This window comes from Mesocricetus auratus, unplaced genomic scaffold, assembly GCF_017639785.1.
Source record: "Mesocricetus auratus isolate SY011 unplaced genomic scaffold, BCM_Maur_2.0 Super-Scaffold_2245, whole genome shotgun sequence".
NCBI classification, from domain to species: domain Eukaryota; kingdom Metazoa; phylum Chordata; class Mammalia; order Rodentia; family Cricetidae; genus Mesocricetus; species Mesocricetus auratus.
This window is the reverse complement of record NW_024429180.1, coordinates 23,365,534-23,383,514: the sequence shown is the minus strand read 5'-3', so window position 1 is coordinate 23,383,514 and position 17,981 is coordinate 23,365,534. Positions and strand designations below refer to the sequence as shown.

Sequence of the window (17,981 nt, the reverse complement as noted above, 5' to 3'; positions counted from 1 at the left end):
CTCTCTCTCTGTCTCTCTGTGTGTATGTGTATGCATATGTGTTATATGGTGTCAACGTGGAGAGTATATAGTGGTCAAAGGACAACTTTGCGATTTTAGTTCTCTCCTTCCACCTTTACATGGTATATGAATTACCTTTGTGCTGATGTGATTAAAAAAAAAACTATGACCAAAAGCAATTTAAGGAAGAAAAAGGTTTATTTTATCTTACTGTTTATAGGGATGGAGTTCATTATGTCTGGGAAGGCATGGCAACTGTTAGCAAAAGCACAGTGACAGGAACTGCAAGCTGGCTGGTCACATTTTCATCCACACGGAGGAAGTAGAGCGAGGCCCAGAACTCTCAAAGTAAGTACTCCCAGTGACTTCCTCCAACAAGGCTACACCTTCTAAAGTTCCATACCCTCCTCAAATAACAGCACCAGCTGGGGACCAAGTGCGGAAACAAAACCACAGAGGCCATTTCCTACTTAAACCACAACGTGCTGGTTCCAAACACTGACCTCAGGTTGTCAGGCAATAATGCCCTTCTCTGGTGAACCATCTCATTGGTCCCCCAAACATTTTTTCACTTGATCTTTGCCAGAAGGCCAAGAAGTGATCCCCAAACATTTTTACAACCTGACACCAAAGCACTGAAACTCTGAGCTGAGTCTAGAGATTATCCAGTCAAGCATTTTCACAATTTAGATGAGAAAATTGGGTTGGAGAAAGGTTAATAAGTAACGTGCATGAAGTCATTCACCTTTTAAAACCTTAATTGAATTTTTCTATCCTCCCTTTTGAGTCAGAAAGCGTTTACTTTGGCTTAGTCATTCAGTTGGTTAGTGCCACCAATAACTAAAATTTAGGCTCCTCACCCTCATTAGTCCATCTTCCCAATGAATTACATTTTTTTCCCTCATGGGGTTCTTTATTAGGCATGAACTAAAAGCATTCATAATGTGTGCCCTTCTACATCCTAAGTATCATAAAACCACAAGATGTGGGCATTTCGAGATGTTGACTATTGTTATGCTTTTCTTTAACTTCAGGGGAATCTGACACTCAGAGAGTTTAAAGGAGTCACTTGGGGCACTGTGGCCAGTTACCAGCACACAGAAGCCCAGACTCTCCATTTCCCCTTCCTTCCACAGACTTGAAGTACTCATTTGTTAACTAGGATTCCAGCAACCAAAACTATCAATACAGTTTTATACTGACTTTTCACAAGTATGCTTTTATTAAAGACAAATTAGAAGAAAGTAAGGTAACATTAAGGAATTAAAACAAAATAAATGGAAACAAAAACTCAGGGAATGCAGCTAGGTAAGACAGTAATTGACGTTCTGCCTGTTTCTTTGAAATGCCCTGAACCTGGAAACCTGACAGTGGTTGATAACTTATAAGGATCATGAGGAATTGCAAGACCCCAGCATGCTCACTGATGATTCAGAGCTCGAACCATCGTATGCCTTTTGTTTATTGATAGAACTGCCAGCTGTCTACCGTGGCATATTCTGATAGCCCTAGATATTCAGGAGACTGAGGCAGGAGGATTACTCAAGTTAGGAATTTGAGAAGAACTGGTAGAATGGGATCTTGTCTCAAACCAAAATGCCAACCCCAGTCAAAAGAAAGAAACAAAGGACAATAGGTAGGTTGGAAGAAAGGGAGGGAGAGAGACTATTGGAGGCCATAGGTAAAGTATGGTAATCCTCACTGAACAAGAATGATTAATGAAAGCAACACACTGAGTATTTTAAACTATCACTGATAACCTAGAGTTTATAGAATTTTCAACTCATTCTTTGACCACCAGATAAAGGGAAGAATGCTTGAATCCATTCTTAAGATAATTGTTCCAGTATTTTACAAATCCTTCCTTCCTTTGGAAGTTACCCCTATAATATGCATTTTGGATCATCTGGCCATCTTTAAAAATTACAAAATAAGAGTTCTTATATTAAATTAATCATGTTATATGACACTGTCCAGTTTTTGGGGGGTTTAATGTCAGCTGGTATCTCACATGACTGTTCTTTGGGTGTCATTGGAAGCTAGCAAGCATCTTTCCCTATTACAGAAATGATGGAGACAAGGGCTTGAGCTGAGTTGGGAGTGGGCCGGGGTAGGGCTGGGCTGAAGACTTTCCTTGTCTTTTCATTTTCAAGCTGTCAAATCCTGCTGGTGGGCCCTCAGTGTCAACGGGAGAGTAGATGCACTGGACACCTCTAGACTGCCTTGCTGTTGCTAACATCTGTTCTGCTAGCTTTTCATCTCTCAACCTTGCTCACTGAGCTCCAGCGGCTAATGATTTCTTGCCACTATTTGCAAAGGAAATTAACCGTGCAGCTCCGCGTTGCCTCCTTTATCTCTGAGCGTCCTGGGGTCTTTGAAAGGTTGTACTGTGGAATTTGTACTGTGAGTTGAATATTAATAAGATAAGAAGAAACACATTTCTCTTTTCGAAAGCCTCAAACCGGCAGCACAGGCAGGAAAGTCAGCTCATGTGTGTAGGCCTAGAAGTCCCGGCCCTGCATTCGGCTTCCTGTTAATACCTCCTGGTAACTGAGAGATTACGTTGGGACAGTTTGGATTTAAGTAAAGTGTGAAAGAACTCAGAGTCTTTTACGTGAGTTGCATGCTTTGCTTAGCTACAGCTCTATAGCTACTAAATTTTAGCCTTCTTTATGCCTTCTCTTTGAAGTGAAGGGAAGGCTCAGGAATGTCATTTAACACGAGAAAAAAAAAAGAAAGAAAAAGAAAGCATTTTAAGCTCCTTAAAGAGATGCTTCAATATTCTTTTTTTTTTTATTCCTGAGTATTCTATGGACAAATGTGCATCTCTATAGACATTTCTTCTGAAAGTCTCCTGCCTTCCTCTCCTTGTCCAGTCTCTTAGCTTCCCCACAAACCAGGCAAAGGGTCCATAGGCTGGTATATGAATGGCACTTAAAAAGAGAAAGCTCAGAAGAGCAGCTTCACACTGGGAAATTTCTTTCCTTTCTTTCCTTCAGCTGATTGATAGGTAAATCCAGATGCAATTCTTTAATCACTGAATGTTACAATTTGCACTCTTACATTTTCTCTCCCAGGGACTACCAAAGTGTCTGACAGCACTGGAATAGAGTCCTCTAAGATCTTTCCAAATTAAATGGATGCCTTGAATGATCAGCCTCCTCTGTTAGAGAAATAGGAATGACAATATGAACCCCGTGAATCCATAAACATGGGTAGTCTAGTAACTGAAAGTCTGGGCTGAAGTTCTAACCTTTGCAACTTGAATTCAGGTGGTTCAACACACAGGGAGGGGTTTCTACTATGTGCAACCTGGGCGATGGCCTAAAATCATAATATCTATAAGGAGAGAGGACAATGGTGAAATTGAGCTAGTTTCCCAGCCACTCACTCCATCTTTGAAATCATGACTATTTAGAATTATGTTTTCTGCTTGCTGTGACTGTGTACTTGTGAAAGCCTGGCACTTGGAAGCTAAAAGCAGATAGATCATTGCAAGTTCGAGGCTAGCATAGTCTACATATGAAGGTCTCAGACAAACAGGGCTATGCAGTAAGAGCTTGTCTCCTAGAGACAAAGAAGGGGCTGGAAAAAGACAGAGCTCAGCCAAGGAAGTGCCCGTTCTGTAAGCATGGAGACCTGAGTTTGATCCTCAGAAGTTCTATTTAAAGACCGAGAAAGTGGGCATGTATTTCTTTTTTTCTTTTTTTTTTTTTTTTTTTTTTTTTTTTTTGGTTTTTCGAGACAAGGTTTCTCTGTGGCTTTGGAGGCTGTCCTGGAACTCACTCTGTAGACCAGGCTGGCCTTGAACTCACAGAGATCCGCCTGCCTCTGCCTCCCGAGTGCTGGGATTCATGTATTTCTAATCACAGAATGTCTCACCTAATTTGCAAGCCGTAGGCCAATGAAAGCTCTATCACAAACAACAAGGTGGATTATGCCAACGACACAATAATACCCAGGGCATCCCCTGGCCTTCACACATGTGTGCATTCCCACCTGCATATTCATGTAAACTCACATAGAAGCCCCCATTCCCAAAGAATTATATGCTTTCCCATTTATTGTATAGCTAGGAAACATGCACATGCACAATAGGCAGTGTTAAGGATGAATCAAAAACTAGACTCCCAGGGACAGTGTACAATGCTAGGAGCGAATGCGGAATGTGTGCTCACACAGCATGATGGCCCCTATATGTTTTTTTTATTCCAGAGTATTCTATGGACAAATATATATCTCTATAGACTTTTCTTCTGAAAGTCTCCTGCCTTTCTCTCCTTGTCCAGGCTCTTAGCTTCCCGCAAACCAGGCAAAGTGTCCACAGATGAGTGTCCCAGGTTGGTACGTAAATGGCACTTACAAAGAGAAAGCTGAGAAGAGCAGTTTCATACTGGGAAATTCCTTCTTTCAGTGAATTGATAGGTAAATCCAGATGCAATTCTTTAATCTGGGAATATTACCTTTTACACTCTTACATTTCCTCTCACAGGGAATACCAGCAACTAACAAGCCACCTGTCTGTGCTTTCTTCTCAATTGTTTTCATTTATATAGCCCCCAGGTTTCTGTAGAAATAATATCATAGAGCATTCCTATTTGCTATTTCATTGTAATTCTTTATCACCCTTGAAACTGAGTCAATAATCAATACAATCACTATGATTCCCACTCAATAGACACAAAGACTTGAAGTCTCTAAAAAGCTGTTCAAGCAAGAACAAGGATCAGATGAGCATCTCTAGTCTGCCCTGTTATTTTCGTTTTCACTGAGTGCCTTGCTTGAAGAAGAGCTATTTGTGCATTCGATGAAAAAGCTGTAAAGCATTTTATTGTAATACAATCACAAAGAAGGAAAAGAAAAAAAATAAACACATTCCACTCACCCAGTTTCACTTTCTAAATAGCTTTTGGTACAGATATAGCATCTTCAAATGTGGTCATGCCACACCATCAGCTCTGTGTCCAATAAATGAATGCTTTCATTAACTGTACAAATGTGTTACAAAGAGAGTTTAGTCCTTTCCTTACACACTCTCAGCTTCTATAATCTATTCATCGTTTCCGGTTTTGTAGGTTAGGCTTTGGCTGTTGGAGGCTGGAATCCATTTCTGACTCACTTTTATTTTTAATATCATCAGTAGTTGGCATTGAACACTGCATAGAGTCTGTGTTCCATACATATTTGCTGAACTAAGGGAGTAAATGATTACTTTCACAGGGTGGAGGGACACAGTATTAATGACACTGTTGACATTAGATGCTCTGCTTGGCTGCCCTCATTTCTCTTTTCGTTTGAGGACCATGGTGGCTATGCCTGAGTCTTTTTGTTTCTAGTAGCATAACTGGTAATTGAAAACCTATTTAGACCTTGGCCTCACACATATGTCTCTCATAGTGGCATCCTTATTTCATGAGTGTTGGGATAAAAGGGACAAGAAAGGGGGAATAGAAAAGAGAATTCCTTCAGAATTGTTCTATTCTATTTGAAGGCCAGAAATTGCTCTAATGTTTTACCTGCATCAAGTTATTTATTCCAGTCAATGTCTTCAACAAGCAAATAAAAGCAGTAATTTGTTCACCTCAAAATTCTGGTAAGCGACAGAGGCAGGATTCAAACCCACTGGCAGCATAGTATCACTCCAGCTCTTGATGAAGTTTCACGAAGTGGCAGGAAAGATCAGGAAGAAGGATGAAAAGGAGGAAACAGCAGTCAACAACAGAGAATCAGTGACAACCGGACACTACTGTGGTAACCACACTAGAGAAGCATGAAGTCTCAGATCCCAGGAAGAACTCTCCCTTATGTGGTTAACTTCATTTGATCTCTCTGGCCTCACTCCTCTAATCTGCTAGGTGGGTGAAATTATTCTAGACCAATCTCACTCAAATTGTGATATGAGAACACATTTTGAAAAGGATGAGGGTAAAGTACAATAACTTTTGAACAATATACTTTAAAAGCTCTTGTATATGGCAAAATATATTTTATCAGTTATTCTCAACAATTCCTCACACAGCATCTATAATTAACTTTACTCAGTTAAGCAGAGGTACAAAATGAGCAATATCAATCTCTGTGGATTCTGTCCAAATGCTATTGACTTAACTGCTGAAGCCTTTAATATTATCATGGACATAATAAAATGTAATCTATAATAGATATGTATACATACACCACACACACACACTGTAGAGGACTTGGAGGAGTTTCTTTTTAATAGCTCACATATCAGTATCATCCAATCTCTCCCAATGCAATGGTGGAGGAGGTGGAGCTGGCATGAGAGGGGTGGGTGATAAATATGCAATCAGAGGAAAGAGCTCCACCTATTGATTGCAATGCCACTTCCCACCATACCCCTAGAGGCCAGCCTGATTCACCGTGGATCACACACAATCTGTTCACTTTGGAGAGCAAATAGCATCATTACTCTCGCTACCATCAGTTCACCTGCATGCCAACCCACAAACCCTATAACTTAGTGACTAGATGCCCTTACATCTATTAGTCTCAATCACGACTCCATCGGCGGTGATTAAAAGTAGAGTCAAAATCTGAACCATGAGGTTTAGGACCCCCCATCTTTCCTTTTTCAGGTATGTGGGAAATCAGGGTACTATACCAAGTCTTCAATTTTCCATGTATGACTAAGTTTTTTTTTAAATAACTTCTGCCTCATTGGATGATTATGAGGATTTTTTCAAGTTAATGTTTATAAAGAATTTACAAAATAGCTTGGTGTGGAATAAGTAAGCATAAAAATGCACAAGCCGAGGGTCACAAAAAAAATTGTCACAGAGCTCTTAAAGTGGCCAACTTAGGAGTTGACTACAGAAGATACCCATGCCTGTGCTCCTGGGTACTGGGTGGCACAGCTCCTTAGCATGTGACCTACGGTGATGACCCATGATCTAAAGTCACTGAAAATATGAGGTGATCTCATGTTCGTAGGTATAATGACGTGGTATTTGAATAAAATCAAGTCTTTTCCTTGTGGTAATTCTTATCTTGTTTTCTTAATCATTGCCTTTCCAATCCCTTAGGTTTGTCCAATTATTGCTACAATAATTTTCATGAAAAACTGTGAAAATGACTACACATTATGAGTATCCTAAGATATTTCTCTTTTTATTTTACTCATTAGTTTAAGAGTCCTTTCCAAGTAAATTTCTCACTTCAAGGTTCTGTTTCAACACAATTACTGAAATCATTTGTTAAACTCCTGATACAAAGGTATCCACGGCAGTGATAATTCATACTTGAAGCTGTTCTTGGGAGTAGTCACCAACCAGAGACACTATTGAAGAACAGCCTGACGCTGAGCATGATGTTCAACTGGCTTGAACTGCTGAGGCAACGACTATGGAGTATTGGAAAACTTTTGAATTTGGATTGAAGGTGAGACATCTTTCCTCAGGTCGACTGATCATTTGTACCTGAGAAAATCAAATAGTCTGAGTTATGAATCATAGGTTCTGAACAGCAATAATTTCAAGCTGAAGTTGAACAAGAGACAGAAGCATAAAGGGGACATACAGCATACTACTTCATTTTCTTCCTAACGTGACCATATTGTAAGATGTAGTCTCAATTTTATGACATAGGAGATGGGGTTGAATTTATGGTACCTGATTGACTAATAATTATATTAATATTATTTGATCTTTCTATATTTTAAATGGGATTTGCAAAATGCATCAAGCAACTTGGGAGAAGCAAAGATAATAAAAATGTTGGGAAATCAATAAAAAGTTAAAGGATTGTGGGAAATTTAATTGGGGAAATAATTATGGGCAATTGAAGTTTTTCCAACGCTATGGAATGCTATTTGTTGAAGACTAAGTAGTTGGTCTTTGTTTCCATAGAGATCAGAAATAGAAATGTTCTTGAAGTTCTTATAAGAAATCTTATACTTACACAGCAGAAACAATGTCTTCATTAAACAGGAGAACTTGCCAATTGTGGGTCTTTGCTCCGGGAAATCTGTAAAAACTATGGGTAATCTGATGTGGTGTTGGGTTGAAGCAGGAGGCTTAACTGGGATTCCTCTAGGCCCATCTGGTACTTAGATTCCATGATTGCATCAATAAGAATTTGTGCACAAAGCAGGAAAAGGCGCAGACACCCCATCAGGCTTGGTCCACTTAGCAATGTAGTTGCTGGTCATGAACAAAACTCTTAGAAACATCTGCTTCAATGCAGTTACAGTATGTAGCTGCAGTCTTGTGAATACCTTAGAAGGATGGTCAGGCTCTCATATGAAATCTTACTGCAGGGCAATTCAAACAGCAAAGGCTTGTGGGGGATTATTCTGGTTACATGTGTATATTTTTCTAAACATAATTCATTGAATAATGAATGCATCAGATGAATTTGTCAGAAATGGACACAGTCTAGTGAATTGAGGGTAGGTTTCCTATGGCATATCTTAAATTAAAATTAAAAAGCTAAAATAATTTCATGGGAAAGATGATGATGTATCACTCAGTATTTTCAAACCATCATCTTCATTTTAGAAGTTTATTTCATTATTTTTAAATTAAGTATATGATTTTGTGTGTCTGGGGTGGCGGACCCCCCAGAGCTGGAGTTACAGGTGGTTGTGAACCAGCAGATGTGAGTGCTGGGACTCAAACTCAAGGCCTCTGAAGGGGAAATACATCCTCTGAGCCATGGAGTCATCACCCAACACTAAGGCCTTCATTTTTAAAAATGAACATTCCACTATGGTTTGATTCTGAAATGTCCCCCACAAGGCTAATGTGTGTGGACTTTTGGTCCCTACCTAATAGTACTGTTCTGAGAGGTCACAGAAGCTTTTGGGCATAGTGTAGGCCATTGGGGTTATATCAGCTCTGATTCCTCACTGAGGTCTCTTCTCCCAGCTAAAGCATCCAGGCTCACTGATGGAGCTGGCCAAACCCCAACTCTTCCCCATCCAGATGCTCTGTGCCTAGATACTGTGAGCCCAAAAGCCCTCTTGAGTCACTTCTGTTGGGTGTCTAGTCACAATGACAAAAAAAAAATGTAACTAGTGTACTTCCCTCAACGTCAGAATTAGACAACTCTCACATAGTGGATATGATTGCATCTACATATGAAGAGTTTGGGAACAATGGAGAATTCAGTGTACTCCCAGAAGGAAAATTAGGTAGAGTGTCCAGAATTTGACTGTGATTTTCTAACTCTGTATCTGGAATCTCAAAGATTTGCTTCTTTTCTTGACACAAAGTTTCTTTTATACAAAAGTCATCAACTCTGGATTCAAAATCAGCAGAGGCCAGGAAGACAAAATGATCAAGACCAGCTTGGCAAGACTCCTTTGTTAGATTAGCATCTCAGGCTGTTATAGGTCAACTCAGTACTTGTGTTCTGATCCATTGATATTCCTCACAAAGCAACCTTGAGGTGGTGACTTCCTTTCCAGAATGTTGGAAGATAGGTTTGCCAGTTAAACCATACCAACTTCTTTAATAGTTGATCTGATACTATGAAAACCTCATGAGTGATGTATCACCCAATGGCATGCTATATTAGGAATCTGAATCTGTAGGGTTCATATTCTTGTATATTATTTGCATTATGGTTAATACAAACAAGCAGAGATTTGCTGAGCAGTTCTCTCTTTCTATCATAATTAAGCTGAAACAAAGTATGATTTAAAAAATTAAAATACATTTTACTTATTTTGCATGCATACATTTGGAGATCAGAAGACAACTTGTTAGAGTTGTTTCTCTCCTTCTGTTACGTGGGTACCAGGAATGGGACGCAAGTTTTCAGGCTTATTGAGACATCTCAATGGCCTCAAAAACATAGTTTTAAATACACTTATTCAAGTGATTATTTTTCCCTAGTCTCTCACAGACAAGATTTCCCACATTGCATTGGTTGGCAGAAATGAGAGTAATAGATCAAACCTTGGGGGAAGGAGGCAATGAGTGGCCCTTAGACTGTCTAGCAAGGATACTTTTCATAGGAGAACAGTAGTGGGGTTGATGACTCACAAGTTCAATAGCCACATTTATCAGACATGTTGTATGTCAATTGCTTTGAGATGTAATAACCTTTGTACTCATTTGGACATACATTAGCAATTTCCTGCATTGCTTTCCAGGACCCCAATACAATGGCATTGTCTAAATGACTGGAAATGATGCCGTAAAACTCTATGGATATACTAGTATTGGTTTTAGATAGCAGTGGATTTCCTGATTCTTGGACTAGGGCTCTGATGAATCTCACTACCACACTATGTCTCTCTGTGAGCTTATCAGATTTCCTAAGCTGAACAGGCTTTGTCTGGGGACGTCTGTGAGTGGCAGCGGTCCAAGGAAAACCAGGTGCTACAGGAAGTGGAGTTGGTGATTCAGTCAGGTGCATTCTTTCTTATGATTCAGGCTGACCCACTCACTAATCACGGTGAGTGGGCACTCTGCTTGCGAGGCTGCTCATGAATAAGGAGTATGGTAAAGGTCTTAATCATTTCTGCTGACAGCAGAGCTTTCATGGAGATTTGCTCTAATGTTGCCAGAATTGCAACAGACAGGATCAATTCTGCTGTAGCAATAAATGCTAAAGGTAATACCATTTTAGGTATGCTATATGCTTCACTTCCTGTCCTCGTTTAACACAGCAGCATGGGATGCGTTACTAAGCACCCAGGGCATTTTACTTCGGAGCTAAATTTACATTTGACTATAAATGTATTTTTTTAACTTGTTAAATCTTTGGACAGTAAAGTAATATATATGTATATGTTTGTGTATTTCTGTCTTTCTAAGTATCTATCTATCATAGATAGTTGGCTTATTTCATCTGTTTATATTTTCCCTGAAGGCTTTTAAAAAAGGACTATCAAATAGAAGCTATGGGATAATAGATTAGAAGCTGAAGCAAGAAGTAAACACAATCAAGAAGGAAAGGTGTATGGGAGCTAAGGAGTCTGCACTTGCTAAAGTACCTAAGATTGCATGTTATAGCTAACATATAAAACATAATTACAATAAAACTATCCTTCCGGATTCAGCTGAGAAAGCATAATAGTTAAGCTTTTAGCCATGACACAGATCTACATTTGTTTCAAGTGTTTACTACTTTACGTAAATTGCTAAAGGGAAAGAGAGGGAGGGAGGGAGAGGGAGGGAGGGGAGAGGGAGGAAGGGAGGGGGAGATTGAAATGGATAGTAGATTGGCATCTACCCTCTGTAGACTGTAGACTCATATTAAGGAAGATAATCTAATCTATGTGGCATATTCACCATGACACCTGGCACATAATAAGTTTTATCAAATCTGAACTACATTTGCTATAAAAAATCTTATTGTGTTAATTTCTATACATAAAAGGGAGACTCGTAAGAGTTTTATTGAGTACAATTGCCTTTAAAACTGAAAGGCTTTTGGGTGTTTAGAGAGGAATTAAGTTCTACAGTCTCTGGAGCAGATTTGGTCATCCCCATCCATTTCTTCCCAGGCTGCAGGACAGGATCCCCTAAGGACACGCTTATCTACCGACATGGCTGTGGCCAAGGCATAGCGGTCCCTCAGGCCTCTCTTATCCTCACTTCATCCAGCTATTCAAGGGTCAGCATAGAAATGAAGCAACCCTATTGGGTCTTCTTATAAGTGGTGGGAATGTGTCAGAAATGTTCTGGCTTGACCTCACTCTGTAGTATTTGGGAGGGCTGTTGTCTTGGCTTTGCCTCTCTGGCCTGAACCCGAAGAAAATAAAATCTTCCCCAGGCTTTAACAAAGATTTTGTACAACTTGCTGGGCTCCTCACTTAATTCGGGGCCTGCTTCCTGGTGCAGGTTATCTCCCAGTTCCCTGCCACAGGTACAGACACCCATTTGCTGGGGTGACACTTGGATCCCACAGGGCAAGTGGCATCTCAATGAGTTCTCAGGGCAAGATCCCCGATTGCTGCATATTTCAGAAAACAAAATCTATTAAAGTTTCAAGGAGGTAGGTGTTAGCTATAGGACAAGGGGAAGGAGGACACCCCTGTCTGTTCTAAAAATGTTGTAGGGGGAAATCGTTTGATTTTAAGTACTGTTCATTTCTGGAAAACTTTACTATAAAGAGAAAATGAGCCTTCAACGCCTAATTTTAGATACTCCAGAGTCTTTCCAGTGTCTACTCCAAATGTGTGAATGAAGTAGACCTGTAACTTGGCTAATTTCAACATTAGTGAATATTTTAATCTGAAAACAAATCAGCTCTTTTTGGGGTGGAGTGGGTGTGGCATCTTAGTTCATATTAGAAGTGATCTTTCAAGAGTCTCATAAGTGTCCCCAGTGTGAGTCTTTGTCACTAACAGCCAGTTTATTAAAGGAGCTGAATTGCTCAAATAACATTTCCAAACTATGTATTTTTTCTAGTAAATTCTGATTTTATGTTTCAAATTTTCTATGGCCTCTGAACTTGTTCACCTCTCAGATCACTGATCGTGACTGTTCTGTGTGGGTTTTGGCATCATGATGGCTCCAAACTGACTGACTGTATGATTGTAAGCAGCCAATCACATCTTTTAATACTGAATTTTCTCATAGGTAAGCTGAGCATTAATGATAAACATGTGAAGGTTAATATGAAAATTAATTAATACAATGTATGGAATGTACAATTTGTGTTAGCCACTATTATAATGCTAAATGTTGATTTCAAGGGGCTGGAGAGATAGCTCAGCAGTTAGGAGCACTGGCTGCTTTTCCTAAGGGGCCAACTTTGATTCCCAGCACCCATATGGAGGCACACAACTGTTGATGGATCCACTTCCAAGAAATCTTGATGCCTTCTTCTCCCTCCAATGGCCCTGGGCATACATGTGGTACCCAGACATATGAGGAAGCCAAGTACTCATACACATGAAATAATAATAAAAATGTAAAAAGTGTTAGTGTCCAAAGCAATCCATTCAGACTATGCAAAGGAACATCTTACACAGGAAAAATTCAAAAGAGATGCAAACCAATGAAGAGATGTTTAAACTCATTAAAAATATAATAAATAGAAGTTACATATTAGCAAGCACCTTTTACCTAAAGAATATGTTTTGGAAAAATGCAATGAACTAGAGAGATGCTCTCATAACTGGAGTGTGAAACTTTAATTCAACACAGGCTTTGGGAGCCCAACTCAGTGCCTGTGAAGTTGAAGAAGGTCTCATGTTCTTTGATCCTATAGTAGAGTAGGCTGTACCTCTTAAGGGAATGGTCATTATGGTCATCTCTCCTACCAAGATTTTTCACATATAAATGTGAAAACAGCACTTGGAATGAGAACGTAGAAAACTTTAAAAGCAATGTTTTCAATATTTAAGAGTGAGAGAACTACTCCAAAGATGTTAGAGAACCAAATGGGGCATACTACTATATTTTATTATTAACACATGTGTGGTATACATCTATTTGTGATGGCTCTTATACATCTCCATGAGGATGGCCTCTAGTCATTTCAAACTTGACCTTCCCATATCTCTAAACCCATTCTTCTTTTACTCTTTGCCATCCCTGTTTGTTTGTTTGCGTTGTCTTTGAGACAGGGTCTTACTGTGTAGTCTAGGCTGTCCTGAAAACTGTGATTTATCCAGACTGGACTCGAAGTCATGATTCTTTTGCCTCTATCTCCTGAGTGCTAAAAGTCAGCCCATTGATGCTAAGATGTTTCTGTTGGAGGAGAAGTGGATAGTGGAGAGCAGAGAGGAAGCATGGGGGAGAGGATGAGAGGCGACAATGGAGGGGAGATTGCTGTCAGGATATGAAATAATTAAATAAATTAAATAAAAAGATGTTTCTGTTGTTGATGATCACTTGGATCTATAGCCTTTAGAACAAATAGAATAATTTTGCTCAGTGATTTTTAAAATTCAAACAATTTTTTCTTAGAAAATTTCATGCACCTGTCATAAACCCAAAAGAAACATCCAAATCAATGATTTTGGTCCAGATAAATTTGATCATTTTAATATATTTTCATTTAATTTTTTCAAAATGATTTTTTCTATCTTTACTACCAGGAAATAAACATAATAAACATTCCCCCTTTCAGTTTTGATTTGGTAGCTGCTAGTTTTAAGGGCTGAGTGAATTGTTCAACCATCTCTGTATTTCAGCTTGGGCCATTCAGTATGAAGTAGAATCAGTTTTAGAAAGGACAAAGATCTGTGCTTTCCATTTCCTCTCATTTTTTGGGGGGAGACTACATTACTGGAAATGCTTTCTCCATTTCAATACCTGAGTCAACAGCTCGTCAGCAGGCTAGCTACCTGTCCATCCTATCAATGTCTTCCTATTGTTCTTGCTGTAAGAACAAGGACAATGAGCACTCTAGTGATTTTGCTTTGTGGTCAATATAATTTCTAGTTTCTCCATTTCTTCTAATGCACTAAATCCTAGTCTAAGGTCTGTATAGCTGTGCACAGTGGAAAAAACCTAACATCTATAGGGTAGTTCAGGTCCTTGGAACCTGACCAAGTCACTATGCATCTACTACACCTTTGCTTCCTTAGAAAAATTGTCTGTGAAGCTATTATTACTCTATGTGATGAGGCAGAAACACACTGAGCATTTTAGAAACCAGATGAAGAGCACCTGGTCAGTATGAGCCAGTGAGATTTGTCTGACTACAGTCTACAATTTTCCTACTTCCCAGAGGTTGTTTATTTCCACATCTATCTGCCCACACCCATTTCAGAAAGGGTTTGTAGCAGATGACTTTGTTACTAACCTCTGTTTTCACTTCCACACTTAGCAAGGCCAATAGGCTGAAGAGGGTTGGCATCAGTTGTAGGTAGACTGTGGGAGGGAACTCTTCCTGTCCTAACTCATCCTCTCAATGTCATCTACCAATCTTGACAGACTTACAACAGAAATGAGATGGCTCATCTGGGGACAGCGCTGGGCATATTTTCTGTAGGGAGATCAGTTTAAATGGGAAATGAAGGTTGATAATTACTGTACTGTAGATGGGCTCTGATCTAGAATTTTCATTAGTTCTTTTGAGTGATAATTTTCTTCAGCAATTTAAAAATTTAAAAGTTTTTGGAAATATATATATATATATATATATATATATATATATATATTCCGTGTATCTTATTACATCTGTCTGGTCACTCTGTCCCTCGAATTTTCCTCAGCCTCACATTTCTCTCTACACTTCTTGCCTCACTTATTTTAGAAAACAACCATCTGAGTTCGATTAGTGCTGTCTGTATGCACGAGGGTATGGGGTCATTCATTGGTGTGTGGGACACCCACCGGTGGCCCTGGTAGCCATCAGCTGTATTTGGCAACTTTTAAGAATTGTGTGTGTGTGTGCATAATATTACGTATATCTTTTTCCAAATTCCTTTGTAAGGAACTTTTGTTAATTTTAAAGAAGACTTGGTGGTGGTAGCTAACATCTGTGGAATAGCAATTTAAACATCCCTTTCAATTTCCCCAAATGTCTGCAGATAGATCTCATTATCTTTTTTTTCTCTATTGATGCAGAAATTGAGGCAGAGGGGAACAACTGAGTTGCTTAGATACCAGAGTCCCAATGTAATTCTACTGAACCTGAAAGTCCATTTCTTTCTCCTCCCTTCCATACACACCTTGTTTTGGCTGATTTGGAGAGATGTACCATGGTTCTAAGAGTTAGAGCCACGTATAAAACCAAAGTGCATGGTGTCATTGAGAGCATGAGGCTGCTGAGGAGAATGGAAAGACTTCGGTCAGGTAGAGGAAGTTAGCCTGTTTCACAGGATGAGCAGAGCACTGTCATGGTACAGATGAACCTGATTTACTTCAGAGTCTGACGTTGGCCTCCATGAGACTTCTGCATTCCTCATTGAAATCAGCGTTGTTGCCAAGACACTTTGATGTGTGCACATCTAAGAAAGTTAAAACACTGCTGTGTTAACCCCAAGGCAGCATGGGGGTTAACAAAATGGCTTTCTCAGCTTTGTGCCTTAGTTGAATGGATACAGTGGCTTGTTAAATTCACACCGAGGTGGTGTGCTTTTATCTGAAACTCCTTTATCTAGAATGTGCTTGTCCTTGGGAAGAATCAAGCTCTTCTGTGATGGCATTTCAGGGGCTGGAGAGGCAAACAAGTTCTACCAGTGTCGGGAAACTGTGAGTCATCCCAGCTCTCCTGCTTTGTGAGTCTGAATGAAGAACAGCAATGTTCACATAGAAACCGTATAATTTGTCACGTTGAGAACAGGCTGATCTTGACTTAATGCTCTTGCAGAACTCCAGATACCCTTATATGAGGAGAAAACTTCAGAAATTAATAAAATGAGGTTCAGCCTTAAGGAATATGACTAATACATCTGAAATGAGTGACTCAAAAGCACTCAAAAGGGGGAGATGCCTGCAGTTTTACCGTGAAACCATTGAGTTGCTTAAGGTTTTTGTTTTGTTTTAGGATCACAGAAACATTGTGTCCGCATGTAGAACATGAGAGCATTTCCTCATTCCATAGATATAAAAGGAAATCAGCTATAGGATAGAAATAGAACAAAATTTAATCCCTAAAGGACAGTATATTAGTATCTTGATATCATTTTGTTACATAGAACAAAGCAAATACTTGTTCCAACTTTTTCAGTATTGACCTTAAGGTAGGATTTTAACCCGTGATAATTCCACACGATAATTTGTTTGTATCCTCATTTCCCTGAGTGCCTAGTGGCACTCTGTGTGTGTGTGTGTGTGTGTGTGTGTGTACATGTGTGTGTGCATGTGAGCATGCATGTGTATGCCTGTGCGTGTGTGTGTGCGTGCGTGTGTGCGTGCGTGTGTGTGTGTGTGTGTGTGTGTGTGTATGAGTGTGTGCGTGTGATGAGCTATGCAGGCTTGTGGGGACAAGTGAAGGCACAAGAAGATGCATAGATAATAGCAGACCCTCGGGGATGTCAGATGTTTTGAATGGTGGCAGCGGGCAGGGTTCCATATTTGGTGACTTTTGCCAAATTGCAGAGTGCAAATTGGCAAAGTGAGTTTTATCACTCAGAACCAGCAGTTTTGGACACGGAAGAGACACACAGCTATTTAGTCAAATCCCTTTTTGTTTAGAGGTGTGAGCTAAGGTTTTTCTCAGAAAGTAAAACTATCTTTTCAGAACTACCCACCCTGTGGTGGACACCAGGCTTCTCAGAACGCATTGCCCAGCAAATAGTTGCTAGCGGAATTGTGTTGAGAAGTTCACTGACATAGTGGATGTGTAAGTGACAGGAAGGTCTCGGACAGATTGTGTAAACTGTCACCAGTGGAAACCCAGGTGTGCTTTTAGTTTCTTCCTAATTTCTTGTCCTTCTTTCCAGACGAGTTAATCAATTCCTTTTCCTCTTTGACCCTTAAGCCTCATTCCTGGAAACGCTACCTATTGTTGACCAATGAGGCCATTCCTTCCCTATTTTCACCTCTTCCCCTAAGCTTTGCTGAGTAACTGGGAAAACAGTGGTTTCTTCCTCAACCCCACTGTGTCTGAACTTGCAGGAGGTAGTGAGTCACCCAACTCCTGAGACACAAAGTTCGCTCAAATATTTACTGCTCTGATCTCTGATTTACTTCATATTAATGCGATTGTCTGGGTAGCCTTTATGCCTTTGGTATACGCACTAATCTTAATGTTTGTCTTAGATCCCAAACTACTTTAGAGTTCTAAATTTGGCAAATATGGGATCTTTCCAGTTAAGGTAACAGACAGAATTTAAAATACGTTTTTAGTTTTGCTGAATGCTAGATTTTGTTTTAGACAAGGGCTATTTACTTTCTTATTTTCAAAAGTTTCTAATAATCTTACAGGATAAGAGTTGTTTCAGCCACTGCTTGTTTTTATTTTTTTCCCCCTCCATACAAGGAAACTAAGACTTCAAAGAAAGTTTCATAGCTATGTTTCAAGTTGAGATTTATCTGATTCTATAGATGAAATTCTCTGCGCCATATTAAAACCTCATGTCTTCCCACCCCATAGTCACATAG

General features: G+C 39.6%; 1 long non-coding RNA gene across 1 annotated transcript in view; it reads left to right on the top strand.

Moving 5' to 3' along the window:
• LOC121142574 overlaps positions 1–17,981 on the top strand; it is a 71,161-nt gene that overhangs the window by 7,274 nt on the left and 45,906 nt on the right. Inside the window, exons 2-4 of the long non-coding RNA XR_005879599.1 lie at positions 221–348; positions 4,290–5,855; positions 7,237–7,401. This is a non-coding gene — a long non-coding RNA (uncharacterized LOC121142574). The remainder of the gene's footprint in view (positions 1–220; positions 349–4,289; positions 5,856–7,236; positions 7,402–17,981) is intronic.